We start from the raw sequence: 17000 nt of genomic DNA, 5'->3' as shown, positions 1-17000 counted from the left end.
AATCTAAAAACATGCCAAGAGCCCCAATGAAAGATGTTTCCAATTTAGGAAGTTGCAGCGGATCAAAGCCTGACCTGCATTATCAGAGAAAGACCAAAGAGCTGGTCAACCCTGGGACCAAACATCATACTCATGTTTTCAAAAAACTTTCCTTTGAAAAGGTGAGTTCTAATGTTTTGGGAGATGGGATCTCAGCCATCTTTGGGCATACTCCCCCTGATGAGATTTCTAGTAATCCTGGAATACAAAATTCAATTTCTCATGACACTGAGAATTTTGTTGAGAACATTTTTGCTGAGAATAGCATGGTGACCATTGAGAATAGTCTGCCCATGATGGTGAGGGTATGGCTGATGCCTAAGTGGGACCTCCCTCCCCTCCCTCTCTGCAGTTCCAATGTTTAAAGTTCTATTTTGGAATGCCAAAGGTGCAAGTAGTGATAATTTTAGATCTGCTATTGCAGACCTTGTTAAGTTATTGATGTTCTAGCTATTTGTGAACCTAGAGTGCAATTCTCAAGAGCCTGCTCTGCTCTTAATAATCTTGGTTTCACTGACTCAAGGATTTTTGAGGTTGAAGGCTTCTCTGATGGTCTATGGCTCCTGTGGAATAAAAATAAGACCCAGGTTGACTTTATTGATGATAACTTCCAATCTATTTCTATTAAAATCACTATTCCTGGCAATCCTGCTTGGATGCTTACTGTGGTTTATGCTAGTCCAACTCACACTTCAAGTGCTTCTTTGTGGCCTTATTTTGATAATCTTATTGATGATAACTTCCAATCTATTTCTATTAAAATCACTATTCCTGGCAATCCTGCTTGGATGCTTACTGTGGTTTATGCTAGTCCAACTCACACTTCAAGTGCTTCTTTGTGGCCTTATTTTGATAATCTTGCTGCCATCACCAACCTCCCTTGGATGCTAATTGGAGATTTTAATGAGTTGATTTCTAGCTCAGATAAGAACTGTGGCCCTTTTACTGGAAGATTTGGTGCCTTAAAGGATTGGATTAACAGGAATGCTTTGATTGATATGGGCTTCAAGGGATCATGTTACACTTGGAGTAACAATAGGGTGAAGGAAAGACTGGATAGGGCTTTATGCACCTGCTCTTGGAGGACTACTTTTCCAGATGCTTTTATTCAACATCTTCCCAAAACAAGGTCTGATCATTGCCTTATTCTCATGCAGCTTTTTTCTAATAACCCCATCAATAGAAGCTCTAGCCCTTTTAGATTTCAAGCTATGTAGTTTTCTCATTCAAACTATTCTGAGTTTGTTTCTAACACTTGGAATGTGATGCATGGGGAGTTCCATTCCAAAATTATGAGCCTCTCTTCTGCTCTCTCAAAATGGAATAGAGAGGTTTTTGGTAACCTGTTTCAGAAAAAAAGGAGAATTTTGGCCAGAATTGGGGGCATCCAAAAGGCCTGTGTCAAACATGAGAACCCTTTCTTAATTAAGCTTGAAGCTGAGCTCATTCATGATTATGAGAATATCCTAAACCAGGAGAATCTTTTTTGGAAGCAGAAATCTAGAGATAAGTGGCTTCAAGGAGGTGACAGGAATACCAAATTCTTTCATTTAACTACCCTGGTTAGAAGGAGGAAAAATAAAATTGAGGGCCTGTTTGACAGTAATGGAACTTGGTTTACTAATTCTGCCTCCATGAAAAATATTGTTGTTGATTTTTTCACCAATCTTTTCTCTTCTCAATGTGGTGAAGACACTAGATTCATTATTCCCTGGCTCTTCCCTAATATTGATCAGGAGAATCTCACTAACATTGGTAAACCTATGTCCCTCATTGAAGTTAAAGACTCCCTCTTTGCCATTGGAGGACTCAAAGCTCCTGGATTTGATGATTTCCCTGCTATTTTCTTTCAACATCATTGGCAGCTTTATTCTTGTGAAATCTTTAATGTGGTGTCTAATGCTTTCAAGTCTGGTGTAATTCCTCCTGGTCAAAATCACACTATTATCTCCCTAATTCCCAAGGTGGATGGCCCTCAACACATGGCTAATTTCAGGCCAATCAGTTTATGAACCACAATTTATAAAGTTATCTCCAAGGTCATTATGGCTCGGATTAGGCCTTTGATGCAGCATCTCATAAGTCCCAATCAGGTCAGTTATGTTCCTGGAAGACACATTTCTGATAATATTATGATTGCTCAAGAAATGCTTTTCAAGTTTAAAAAATCCTATGGTGCTTTGGGCTTTTTTGCTTGGAAAGTGGACCTATCTAAAGCTTATGATAGGCTCAGCTGGAATTTCATTGAGATGGTTCTTTATGAAGCTCAATTTCCTCATGATTTGGTTAAGCTTATTATGATCAGCTGCATTACCTCTACTAGTTTCCAGATTTGCTTTAATGGTGAACAGACAAATTCTTTTAAAGCTCAAAGGGGTATTAGACAGGGTGACCCCCTCTCTCCTTATATTTTTGTCCTATGTATGGAAAAGCTCTCTCATCTGATTAAGTCCACTGTGGACATTGGTAATTGGAAACATGTTAGAGCATCTCAATTTGGGCCTAAAGTCTCCCATCTTTTCTTTGTTGATGACCTTATGCTTTTTGCTGAAGCTTCCCCTTACCAAGCTCACACCCTTAAGTATTGTCTGGATGCCTTTTGTTCTCTCTCTGGCCAAACTGTTAGCTATGAAAAATCTCTCATCTTTTGCTCCCTAAATACTTGCAAAGGATTAGCTTCTGAGATTAGCAGAATTTGTGGATCTCCTTTGACTAATGACCTTGGAAAATACTTGGGAATGCCTCTTATTCATTCCAAAGTGAACAAGCATACCTATGACAGTTTATTTGATAAAGTTCAAAGTAGACTCTCTAGCTGGAAATGCAAGGTGCTCAGTATGGCAGGTAGACTCACTTTGATTCAATCTGTCACTTCTTCCATCCCAATCTATGCTATGCAAACTGCCAAACTCCCTGTGAGCCTGTGTGATAGAATTGATAAGCTGAATAGGGATTTCTTATGGGGGGATTCTAATGATAAGAAAAAGGTTCATCTTGTGGGATGGGATACTGTTTGTCAACCAAAGAATCTTGGTGGTTTATGAATTAAGAAAATTGCTGACATGAATCAAGCCATGTTAGCCAAGGCGAGTTGGAGACTTTTTCAACAGGATTCTGGTTTATGGGCTTCCATTTACTTTGAGAAGTATCTTAAAAAATGTTGCATAACTGATGAACCTGGAGGAGCATCTCTTATGGAGCTGCTTTGATGAGGAAAAATCTTAAATGGAGAGTTGGAGATGGCAAGAAAATTAAATTCGGGTATGATCACTGGCTTTTACCTAATGCATTGATCAATTTTGCTCTTCCTTCTGCCACTATCAATATGAATGCTACCATTTGTGATTTCTGGGATGATACTGGTTGGGATGCATTACTTTTAGCTTCTGTGGTTCCTAGTGATTTAGTGAACTTAATTATCAATGTTCCAACTAGATTTGATGGATGTGAGAATGATGTGCTTATATGGAATGCAACCTCTAACTCTGTGTTTGATACTAATGGTCATTGCAATCCTCAATGGAGGGCCATCTGGAATTTGAGTTGTCCTCCTAAATTGAAAACTTTCATGTGGAGTGTTTTTCGACAAAAAGATCCTCACAAATGTACAAAGGTTAGAAGAGGCCTCACTGCTAATTCTGCTTGCCCCATCTGCAACTCTGCTGATGAAAGTCTCCTCCATTTATTCAGAGATTGCTACAGGTCTAAAGCCATCTGGAAACCTTTCCTAAAACCTGGCACCATCTTTAATTCATTTTCTCTGGATTGGAATAGTTGGTTGGCTGCTCAGCTCCATTGTCATACTAAGATAAAGAACAATATCAAGTGGTGCAGCCTTTTTGTCTTTGTCTGCTGGTTCATTTGGAAATGGAGGAACAAGGTAATCTTTGATCCAAATTTTGTCATGCCTGCCTGCCCTGAGAGGATTATTTGGGATTATGCAGATGAATGGACTAGTGCTCAATTAAAGGCACACACTGACACCATGTACAGTTACACTATGTTGTCTTGGAGCAGACCTCCTATGAACCATTTCAAACTGAACATTGATGGAACTAGGGCTTCCTCCTCTGGAAGAATTGGTGCAGGAGGGGTTATCAGGGACCACAACAACAATTGGGTGGATGGCTTTCAAATTAACCTTGGCATTGGAGAAATTCTAGATGCTGAGGCTTGGGATCTCTTTTTTGGATTAAAGCTTGCTTTAAAGCATAATATTGCCTATCTGGAGGTTGAATCTGACTCTGCTGTCCTTGTACAGCTGATGCAAACATCAAACACTGCCCTACACCCCCTTGGCTCTATGCTTGATGGTTGTGCTATATTGATGGCCAAATTTTAGAATGTCAATCTAGCTCACATCTTTAGGGAATGCAATATGACTGCGGATTCCCTTGCCAAAAACAGCATTGATCATGAGCTCGGATTGATCACCTTTGATAATCCCCCTATTCATGCTGCTTAAGCTTTCCTAGATTATCTATCTGCAGTAACTAGAGCTAGGAGGACTGGTTTTTGTTCCAGTTCTTAGTTTCTTTTGTCGTTTTGTTTGGGCCTTCTAGGTCCCACTTGTAACAAAAAAAAAAATTAAAGTCTGTGTGCCCACTAATATTGGAACTGTATAGTAGCGTCGAAGTAAGAACTGATAAAGCAATTATATGTAGTATTTATAGATAAACCCCAATTTTACAATATGTTAACATATGACGCATACATATAGTTACTATTTTAAGGACTTAATTACTCAATCGTGAGCCGAGTTTACTCTAATGATGACCCTATTTACCTTAACGAGAACTTTTTTCTAGTTACTACATGACTTGTCGAAGTGGTAACAGGAGTTCTCAAAGTGGTAAATATTACTGTAAATAAGACTTATATGAGAAATGTTAACATATCATAATCTTACTGATCAATCCGTTGAGCCTAGCTTTGATCTCTAATGATCTTCCATAGCTCCAATATGATGCCTATCGAAACGTACGTACATCTGGATAATTGTAATAAGGTAAGACTATGGTACATTTCTGAGGAAAGAACAACATCTTGCCGACAGTAACTTTCTTCTAGAAAACAATACATTTTTGAGGAATGTTAACAACATGAATTACTTGAAAACAAGTTAATTACTAGAAAACAACATGAATTACTTGAAAACAATTCGAGATCCAAGGTAGAATACCAACATAAGTGACTAGAAAAGATATGACTAGTGAAATAGGAGCTCGTATATTCTCATCATGCTTTGCTTAGTACTATAATGGCAATACACGTTGCTTTCTGGGATACTGTATGAGCGTGATTGCATGCAAACCAAATGGCTCTGATATTAGAGAATAAAGTAACATCCTAATCCTAATCCCAATCCAATAAATAGAATAGAGCGACTAATAACTAAAAAATTTGCTTCATAACTTCGTTGCCGAGCTCTTCCCCTTCCCAATGGTGATTGAAGAGGCGACTGCAATACTATTTCCCGCACACATGTCAAATATATCTGTTGAGAATATATACATCCCACATGGGAAAAACGGGACATTGTCTATGGGTTTATAAGGGTTTGGGCCACTCCATCCATTGCCAATTGGTTTTGGATGTGAACCCCATACTACTTTATCACGGTATCAGAGCGGGTTATCCCACGTGTGCATGCCTCGCAGCCACACGGGTTCCATGTCACCCAAAGTTGACCACGTGTATGGCTTGAAAATTCGCCACATGTGTGGGGGCGTGTTAAGAATATATACATCCCATATGGGAAAAATGGGACCTTGCCTATGGGTTTATAATTGTTTGGGCCACTCCATCCATTTTGGTTTTGGATGTGAACCCCATACTACTTTATCAATATCAAACACATGCATTACGAACTTCCAGATTCCCAAATCATGATAAATCCATGTTTGACTATAATACCTCTTTTTGATAAATATGGATTCGATAACATCTCAACCAGCCGACTTCTGGAATCAGAAGTTTTTGTTTTCACCTCCTTCCATTTTTGTTGCAGTTGCTTATAGTAACTTTTAAAGTCTTCTCCATGTGCAGAAAGGCTCATTTCACTAAGCTCTCCTGCTATAATACATTACACAAGATTTATGCAAAAACTTAAGGTCACGTACTGAAGAATAATATATAACATGCATGTAAACTAATAAATTAATGATCTTGGTTGAAGGTATTTTCATGTAAATTTCTTGTTGAAGAAACACTTTAGTGCAAAGAAAAATTCACGACAAATTTACATGAGTAATAAGACTAATATAAACACGAAAAGAAGAAGTAGGGCTGTGATATAATTTGGCTGGCAGGGAAAGGCAAAGAAGGGAAGGGCTGGGATATAATTTGGTACTTAACACACTCTCACAGATGATGAGAGACACATGGAGCATAGTGGAAGCATGTTATTACATCAAATATGGGTTACATTTTGTGCATGAGTAAGGTGAGGTGTGATGCCTCAGTTTCTACTCCTCTCATTGATTTAATTTCTATTTTTATTAGCTTAGTTTATTTTTGTGCAACTTAGTTTACTTTATAAAAATTAAAATCAACAAAGCCATTTACTACTACAATTGTTAATACCATCCTCATGATCTTTAGCTTCCAAAGGGCTAAGATTGTGAACTTGTAAAAAGGTAGACTTTACATCTGTTTTCTAGGTTTCTTTTCATGGTGATCTAGTTAGGGTAGAGTTACTCAATCCCTTGGATATGATACTCTCACTTTTCATTTACTAAAACTTGACCTCCTATACTTGGGAGTAGGACACATCATTCATAAATTGCATACACATTCATACTCAAGGGTGTCACCAACACTAATGTTTTTATCATTGTAAATTTTTAAATTTTAAAAAAAATAAAATGAAATTTTTATATCTGTAACGAGCTAGCCCATAATATGTCGTGTTTGGGCCATGCTGGGCCATAATGAGCTCAGGCCGTGTTGAGCCCATAACAAACTCAGGCCGGCTCGGCTCATGGGCCAATATATCTCAGTCCAACCCAGCTTGCAAGAATGGGTCATGTTGAGCCGCTATTAATCGTGCCGTGAGCCTAGCGGCCTTGTTCACTACTATAAAAAAAATGGCTTTTAAAACGTCCTTAAAAACATTAGATGACACAATATAAAAAAATGTCCTCTAATGTGTCCTTAAATCTCATTAAAGTGTCATCTAATGTTTACAGGACACGGAAGAAACGTCCTTAAATCTTAAAAAAAAAAAAAAAAGTTATTGTATCTTTTACCTGACACACAAAAAAAGTCGTCCAATCAATAAAAGGTGTCCGTAAAAAGAGGACATTAACAAAAGCATGCTTAAATTCCAAATTGGATGTCCTTAGAAATGAAAGAGCACTGTATCTATTAACTAATATTAATAACAACATTACCAAGGTACAATTGCAATCAACTAAACAATTCCTAATTACAAATTTACATCCTATGTAATCTTAGATGATCCCCAACTAAACAATCCCCAATATTGTTAATTCAGGGCTTGTGACTTGATCATCTCTTTCTCAGATCTATCTTTGAATGGGTTCAATGGTTGATATTCATTGTTGGGATCTATCTTTCTCACATCTATCTTTGAAGTTGTGATATATTCTTGTCATCGACCTCTGTTGGAGGTGGGTTTTGGAAGAGGACGGGGAGTAAGAGTGGAAAATTTCAAAATGATGGCCATTGGTGACGACTGACGAGAGCCAATACAGGACTACAGGAGCAAGTAAGAGTGGAAAATGGTGGCCATCTGTTGAAGTTCCTTCAAGATCTGCAGAATAATCATGAAGAACAATTATGACTATAATTTAAATTAAAAGGAGGAATTTAAAAACAAAAAATCTAATTTGAATAATCTTAATCCATTTATTTTGATATATACAAAATAATAATTAGTGGATGGGATAGGAGAACAACAGCTCCACTACTAGTGGGACCCACCAAATTCATTTACACGAACTGACAAATCCATGTGAAAGTAGCATTAGCAACGGCAGTAATACATACGGATTATTAATCCGTCGTTGTACCGTGTGTATTGACGTTTTCACACGGATTTCCGTATGGAATACTATGATTTCACACGGATTCTCATCCGTGTGTGATGGGGGGTTTTTCTAGTAGTGCCAGCTTGATTTGAGGTTTTAGGAACGGACGACCCAAAAATCAGTGAGTTGGACCATGCAGCCATATGTTTGGTTTAGTCCGAGTTCAAAAGGGTGGTTACGCATGTGGGCCGAAATGAGAATTAAAAGTGTTCGGCCAAGTTTAGGCAACAATATTGACTGAGGAATCCTCGCAAGGAAGGAGTTCGAATCAATTATAGATTTCGATTGTGAAGATTTCAGATATCAGCCAAGTCAGGATTTTATGAGACGAATCAATCCTAGAAGGAAGGAGAATCCTACTTCAATTCCACGTCTTGGAGGACAAGTTAATTAGCTAGGGTTTTTGACTTGTATATATAGCACATTGTAACTCATTGTAAAGGGTCCTGCACCACACAAACAAATCAATATACAACTTTTACACAAACTTCTCTCTTACTATCTCATAGGTACTTTGCCTTCGATTCAACTTTTATAACTTGTTTTTCATTTCTAGTTTCTTATTTCAATTCAGTACTTTACATTCAAGCACCTTACTTTCTTGTTCATTTATTTTATATGCACTTTACTTTTCGCACTTAGGAGTAGTACGTTCATAACTTAGAATTATCATCCATTGATCTCTTTCGGCCAGTCCGGATTAGGTCGATGTGATTCGTTGTTCACACACATATCATCTCACAACGCTTTGACAACCGAGTCCACTTCACATTCGTCTTCACCGTGATTTGCGAGTACCTTCACCCGATAGATCTCTCGCTTGTCACCCGGACGTTTGAGTTTACCCAAGAAGTGAACGTGATAGAAGATCCCGGTCGGGGTTGACGCCTAACCGAAGTCCTTGCAACAGAGGCATCAGAACCTAACGGCCGAGAGGGTTCCTTCCTCGGCCTACAATCATTTGAAAGAAGTCAGACACAAGCGCAAATCATATCTAAACCTCGCTTGGCCATTCGGCCGCGAGTTGGCACGCCAGCACAGTTTCAGAAGGACGATTCAACCACAGGTCCCTCGGCCCTCATTTCGGCCGAGACGATTTTGAGGCAAACAATATATGAATGAGGTGTTCTTTAGGGCATCTCCAACGAGTGGAGTCAAATGCCATTTGGCTTTGGCTTTTTCACCGAGCATCTCCAACCAATGGGGACTCTTAGTCATTTTGGCTTATGAGTCAAAAGTTGAGCTAAAATGGCTAAGGAATGAAGAACGAAAGCCATTTTGGTTTCAGATAGAAGAGATGCGGGCCCCAGCTGCACATGAGTGGTGAGAGGATGACAAAAGCAACTCGCAACAGGAAAGTAAATCCCGTAACCGCGCAACAAGACAAAAAAAGTTGATTAAGAGCATGAAACGCACCTTACACGCGTTTGAAACAATGGTGGCCTACACTGGGCCCCACGTGTGACAGACGACTCAATGGGCTTCCAACGGTCATAAAACCAAAGATCCAGATTTAGTCTTCAATAATTTTATTTAAAATGAAAGGCCCAGATTAATTCATTTTAAAAATAAAAGAGTAAATATATATTTACTAATATCTAATCTGATGGTGGAAAAAATGTCATGGCTTAAAATCAACGGTTAATAATAAAGTAATTGTGTTTTAAACCAAAAAAACCTTGAGAAAATAAAAAAAAATTATAAAAAATCAGAAAAATATTTTTTGCTCGTTGGAACAATAACTTAACAAATTCTATAAATACCAACCCTCTTCTTCATAATTTTTCACTCCAAAACATCTCCAATCTCCTCCAAACTTCATCCTTTTTCACCAATATTCTTCATCTAACCAGCATTTCAACGACTGACACATGGCACTAAAATCGGTAATAAAGTTGAAATAGAAAATGTTATCTTATCCGTAATTTAATAAAAATCATATCAACCGACACGTGGTAAATAAAATCTCAACCGAGATAGAGATAAGATATCGGATCCAAATAGCATTGATACGTGGCACGAATATATAGATTCCCAAAAATAAATAAATAAAAATTTAAAATTCAATTAATGACGATATATTATATAAAATAATTATGTATGATATATAAATTCATATTGTAGTTAATTAATTCTCTAAAATGATTAATTTATGAAATGACTTTGGCTTTTGACTAAAGATGGTTGGAGATGCAAAATATGAATGAATAGTGATGACACTAGGGGAGTCAAATTTTGCAAATGAAGCCATTGTTGGAGATGCTCTTAGATAATCAACAAATCTGAAGAGGCTATTGATCTCAAACACTGATCTTCTGCACTGCTCACTATCTAAACTCTCTATAGGACGAGTGTGTGAATGTCTGATGATAGTGAGAGTGCAGGAACTAGGTTTATATATGATTCAGTCTAGGGTTTAGCCTCCTCCCATAAAGGAAGTCATTCAGTATAGAATCACATAATTGTACATGTATATCATTAAGATTTAGTTTGGTTACCAAGTTTTATCAGATTCCCTGCCTTAGACATTTTGACACATAAATGAATAAGCAATCTGGAATTAAGTCACAAGAATTCCATTGCTTATTCTACAAGTAAATGACAAGTTATTGAATGCCTGATTGAACCAAAATGATAATGTCCATTTTAATCTTAATATAATCCCAATCAGCCAAAATGATAATATGAATACTACTACAGCATAGCTTTACCAAACTCACCTTATCACAAAATGAGAAGTTCTTGCCTCCTAAGTTGAACAGATTTGAAAAGCATAAATGAAAACATACAGGTCCTTATTATTAGAAGGAATGAAAAATTCAGCCATGACAGAAACCGATCAAATAGCAGTGATACAGATATACACCAAAAGTAATAAACTGAAAATAAACACAGAACTTAATGGGAAGGGAGGTTCTAGTTGGACTCCAAATTTGATCTTTAGACCTCCATATTTTTATAATTATCAACAGATTTTGTCAACTCATATCAAAAGACAAATAAGGACAAAGAGAGAAAAGAGAAAAGAAAAAAAAAAAAAACTCCTATTAATATAACATTCAATTTTTTTTTGGGTTTTTGTCCATTTACCCTATTTCTAGATTTTTTTTCCCACATACCCTATTAAGTTTTTTTAATTCCCTCTTACCCAAAACACTCTAAGAAGGTCTTCCCTAATACCCCATTAAGATTTTATTTTTGTTTTTTATTTTTTCTTAATACCATTTTACCCTCACCCCTTTGTTACTTAGAGAGAGAGTGGAAGAGAGAGAAACCATAGGAGACTTTGCCGGAGCCGGTCACCGGCAGTCAGAATATGGTCACAGGCCGCCGGATTCCGGCCACCGGTCATCGGAATCCGATCATCGACCACCGCCCCCCAGAATTTTCTGAAAACCTCTATTGCCCCCAATAGACGTCTATTGCCTCCAATAGTCTATTGTCCCCCAATAGAGGAGCAATAGATGTCTATTGCCCCCCAATAGACGTCTACTGGCCTCCAATAGAACTTTCGGTCGCCGGAATGGGAACTAATCTTCTTAAATTTAGACAAATAAACTTTGATTAAAGAAAAAAAACAAAGAGATTACATAAATTGAAAACGTATATTACCCCCCAGTAGACGTCTATTGCCCTCCAATAAAACTTCATTTTTGCCTTTTTTTTCTTTCATTTTGAGCCTTCTCCCCTATTTTTTACCAAAACTTAAGGTTTAGAATATCCACTTACATATTAAACATAACGTACATGAAATACCTTAATTAAGGCTGCAACATTTCACATAAGCAAAAGAGATGGCTAATTAGCTTCAGATTTCTTAGCCCTCAGCAAACAATACTTGAGCTTTTTCATGCTCCAATTTTTTTTTTCCCTTTCTGAGCCTTCTGCCCACATAAGGAAAAAAAATTAATTAATTGAGCCAGATTGACGTGAATCCAACTCGGTCAAAGACTCGGCCCAAGAAAACTCTGCCGGTGCTTTTCTCTTCCACAGTCACCCCTCCGCCGGTTTAGATTCAGGTTCCGGTCAAGCTCTACCGCTGGCTCAGGTTGAACTTCAGGCTCTAGCACCGGTGCTGATTCGGCTTCCAGTGCAAGGACTGCCTGTGATTCGGGTTGGGATTTTGGATTTGTAGTTGGAGATGACGGAGGCAAGTGACGTCGTCTGGGATTCCGGTTGGAGGCAAGCGACGGAGGCAAACTGGCCAGTGACGTCGTCTGTCCGATTTCGACGAGGAGGGAGCGATGGGGATAGAGAGAGAGAGAGAGAGTGACGATGATTCTACACAGAGAAAGGAGAGAGAGATGAGAGAGTGGCATAGTTTGATATTGTTTAATTAAGCTGAGGGTATATTTGTCATTGTGCTCTAAATTGGGTTAGTGGGAATTAAAATCTGTTGCTGGGGTGAGTGGGATAAATTTAGCTGATTTTGGTGCTTTGGGTCAAGGACCTTTTTTTTTTTTTCGAAATTCATTATATTACCTATATAACTTTATAATTTACCTAAAACAATTAAGTAAAGATAATTAATTTCTATGCATGGCCTCATTATTTAATACAAAAGTAAATTCAAAACAATCTGAGTTTGAAATTTCCTTAAACTAAATTTATTGAATATTTTGGTGTAGTTATTACTAATTAAGATCTAAGCTTTTAATTAGATTTAATCGATGTATAAATATATTATTTATTTGAGAACCAGAGTCTTTTCTAGAACCATCCATATTGCAAAATAAACTATTATTTGGATTAATAGAAAAATCTTTGTAATTATCTACTTGTTCGGATCCTCCAAAAATCACTTTCTGGTTCTGTCACTGAAAGTATACAAAAAATGTAGGCAGCTTACTTACAAAATTCTTCATGGTGGAATTGATAGAGATAAGAAAAAAAAACCAAATTGTTAAAGATACAGATTTAATTGTTTAAGAGTGTTTTGGTAAAATTAAGGAGGTATACTTAATTTTTTAAGTATTCAAAAAAGTGAATTGGAGGTTTAATAAGTAGGAGAGATCCAAATATCAAATTTGGAGGTCCGACTAGAACCTCCCTAATGGGAAACGTGAAAACATTAAGGCAAGTGAGTATATACAACAAACACAAACAGATAAGGCAAGCAAAGTCTAGCACCTCCATGTCAAATCAAACAGAGTGCTAAATTCATCCACATGTCATTCTATGTGACTGTTTTAAGTGACCATCCACCACCAGGTTAGAAAAGAATGAGGGTATTTCCTGCAACAGAAAAAAAAAGAAAAAAAGGATACAAGTTATACCCTTTTATACACGTATGTCATAAACATTTTTTTCTAATAAAACATAGTGAAAAAATTTGAATAATTAATCAAAAGAGAAGCAGAGAGTAACATGGATGTTACCAATATAAAAAAAAGGGTTAAATACTGCTTAGTCCCTATACTTATAGGGTTTCATCGTTTTAGTCCCCGACCTTCGAATTTCACCTAAAAAGTCCCTGAACTCCCAATTTCCTCCCAATTGGTCCCTGCCGTCAAGCATCCGTCAAAAACTCTGTTATCTTCCCCTAAAAAGTCTATTATACCCTCATTTACTTAAAAAATATATATATATATTTCTCTTTCTCTTTTTTTTTTATTTTATTTTTATTTTTTCTTTTTACCTCTTCTTCTTCTTCCGGCTCTTTCGCCTCCTTCTGTTCATCTCCACATCAAGATGGTTCCAATTCACAGACCTTTTAGAGGTGAAATGAAAAAAAAAAAGAAAAAAAAAAGAGAGAAAAAATAAATTTAAAAAAACAAAGTAAGTGAGGGCATAATAGACATTTTCGGCAACTTTAACATAAAATTTTAACGGCATGGACCAATTGGGAGGAAATTGAGAGTTCATGGATTTTTTAGGTGAAATTCGAATGTCAGGGACTGAAACAATGAAACCCTATAAGTATAGGGAGTAAACAGTATTTAATCCTAAAAAAAAATGCTGAAAGCAAGCAATGAATCCATAATTCACTACTTCATAACCAAAACAACAATCAAGCATTATCATATGATAATTAGATATTGTAGAGACGAGAAGGGAATACCTAGAATGCTTGTAATGTAAATCGAGACAACAAGCACCCGGCCACCACCTCACTTGGAATATTCAGCCGTTTCACATACGTAACTACTAGTAAAGAAATACAATCTGAGTTAGAATGGAGGTCATCTCTAGATAAAAATCAATATGATGAGATAAAATCATGAAATTTACCAACCTAGCTAGGATTCACCAAACTCCATTGCAGCCCAGATAGCTTCTGCATCATGCCTGCATAGTATCACAAGAGCAAACATACGAATTGCTCAATCTAATCCCAAATCCCAACTTATCCCATTAACTTAGTTTTCTACCCAAAATTGAAAAAAAAAAAAAAATTGAATAAATAAATAGAAAATAGACCAAATTATGGTGAATTGGCCAAGAAACAATCACCTGATAGGTTGCAGTGCCAGCCAAAGCACTGATAGTTGACTGTCTGCATTAAAAAGGTTCACCTCATTCCATAGTCCCTGACCAATTGTATCACTATAATCACAAGTTCCAGAATAACAGTTTCATATTCATTCTAACTGAGAAGTAGAAATATTGTTAATAACTCCACGTACATGAATGCTTCCACCCCCAAGAGGGACATTGGAAGATTCTCAACTGAACACAATTGAACATTGATTTATTTAATCACACTAACTGGTAAAAAAATCCAGTCTTGACACAGAAGTCAAATTTTGACAACAAGCCCATCACTACAAAACCAGCCATAAATAAACAACAAAATGGTGAAATTTATAACCTTTGGAAGCATAAAAGATATAAATGTTCATGGTATGCGAGCATTGGATATAAATTTAAGAATAAGTAAAAGCAAGACAGTATTATAAAACCAAAAGAATCATTAACATGGTCTCCAGAACCCTAATAACACAGCAGACCTACATTTTCAACAGACTGGAATGGAAATTATCCTATTTACCTAATACCGTGTTCAAAATAGCAAATCAAATCGAGAAAATGCTATGAAAATGGAGAAGATCGATGATCGAATTACAGCCTTTACCTCATACAGATCAAAAACCAACGACCTCGCCATCAATGCGTTCAGCTTCTTTCAGGAGGAAACGACCATCGACAAAATCCTAGTGCTCGAATTGTATTTACTGTATACGTATGTTTACTCTACATTATGAAAATGGATAGAAAGATGAGGCAGAGAAGAAAGAACGCATCAGAAAACCCAGAAACCCTAACGGCCGAAGAATCAGAAGGAGGCCAATTCTTCGCTTGCTATCTGCTGACGTCACGCTGCCCCCCGGCGGCGGGGTTATAAGGGCCACACCGGTCCAATGTCCCCGATTCTTTCAAATTTCTATTCCGGAATGATCTAGATCAATATTCGTTTTGATTTCGTTTCATGTTCTTTAAAGTTTGAGATCCTTTCGTTTTGAAATTGGACTAACAAGTGAATCCGCGGCGGCGAATAAGGCAGCACAATAATTGGAAGAGGTGCTTGGAGAAGGAAGAAGAATCGGCCATGGGAGATGGCCTTGCGTTTGTGTAGAAGCAGGTGAGGGATGCCTCATAGGTGAGTGGCCGTGCGTGCCAAGTAAAAGTTGAAGCATGGGAATGATCGCGTCATATGGAGTCATGCTCCCCTAAGCAGCCACCAAACGTAAAATATATACAAAACCACCAAATATCATAAAAGATCTCGGAAAAGAGTGAGAAAGAGAGTTCGAGGCAGGAAATGCTCAAACTCATCTCGGCGGGTCCCATTTAGCTGCAAACTTACACATTACAGTGCTCTCTGGGCTCCACTCCTCTCCCTTCCCTCCTCACAATTATTCTTAAACGTGCGAATCCCCAATACCAAAGTTTAATGCATCATAGCTCAACTCAATTAGTAACACGTGTCAGCAGAATTGACTTTGCCCTAACTGGCTGAGCTTGGGATTTTTTTCGATTTGCTTGCTTATCTATTTCTAGTTTTCTACACTGTTAACCCTACTTATCTAATTTTGCTCACGTTTTTCACATATATGCCCCATGACTAGGGCCTGTCCCAATATGAAACGAGGCCTAAAGTGAATTTTAAAGAGGCCTTTCAAACTTAATAGAGATTATAGTTTGCAGAGAATCGGATGAATATTTTATTAACATCTATTCATTGAGTTTTAGGCAAAGACTAAAGCAAGATAGATGAAAAATTTGCAGCATAGGTTTGTAAAGCTTGAGAAGACTGTTAGCTTTCTTCTCTACTTTTCCTTTTTTTGGTTTAAGTATATATTTATATGCTAAATTAAAAATATACGGATCTTGAGGCCTAAGGCGATCGTCTTGGTTGTCTTGGCCAAGGGACGACCCTGCCCATGACAGGAGAACTCATGTACTTGTGGATGTGGCTGAAATGTAAGGGCCATTTAAATTTTACAGTTATTTTAGTTAAAATTTATGACAAGTTTGTGAATCATTAAGTTCTATAATATCTTTACATATTATAGATATTTATATGTGATGCATATGAGTTCTTTATCTTCTTTTAAATCTTTTGAAAGGTGTGACAATTTTCCTAGTTTGCAAGTTTCATAATTTCACTTATACACGTGTTATATTCGTATGTGTGTGTGTGTGACTGTATATATATATACAGATCCTATCCAGAGCGGAGCTCCGCTTTGAAAATTAACGTGTGAAGTTCGAGTTTTGGGTCACTTTTCGGTCGCATATCCACATCTCGACCGTTCAGTTTTTAGGTACTAGTGTATAGATCGTCTCTGCAAATTTTCAGCCAAAATGATGATCGTTAAGGCATTGATAACTGCCTTAAAGCTAGTACGGTTCAGGTTGACAGATTCAGTCCGTCCATTTGTTTAAGCGAGTTAAATACCTTAA

The sequence above is a fragment of the Rosa rugosa genome, chromosome 4 (genome assembly GCF_958449725.1).
Source record: "Rosa rugosa chromosome 4, drRosRugo1.1, whole genome shotgun sequence".
In the NCBI taxonomy this organism is placed as follows: domain Eukaryota; kingdom Viridiplantae; phylum Streptophyta; class Magnoliopsida; order Rosales; family Rosaceae; genus Rosa; species Rosa rugosa.
Note: the sequence above shows the minus strand (reverse complement) of the source record.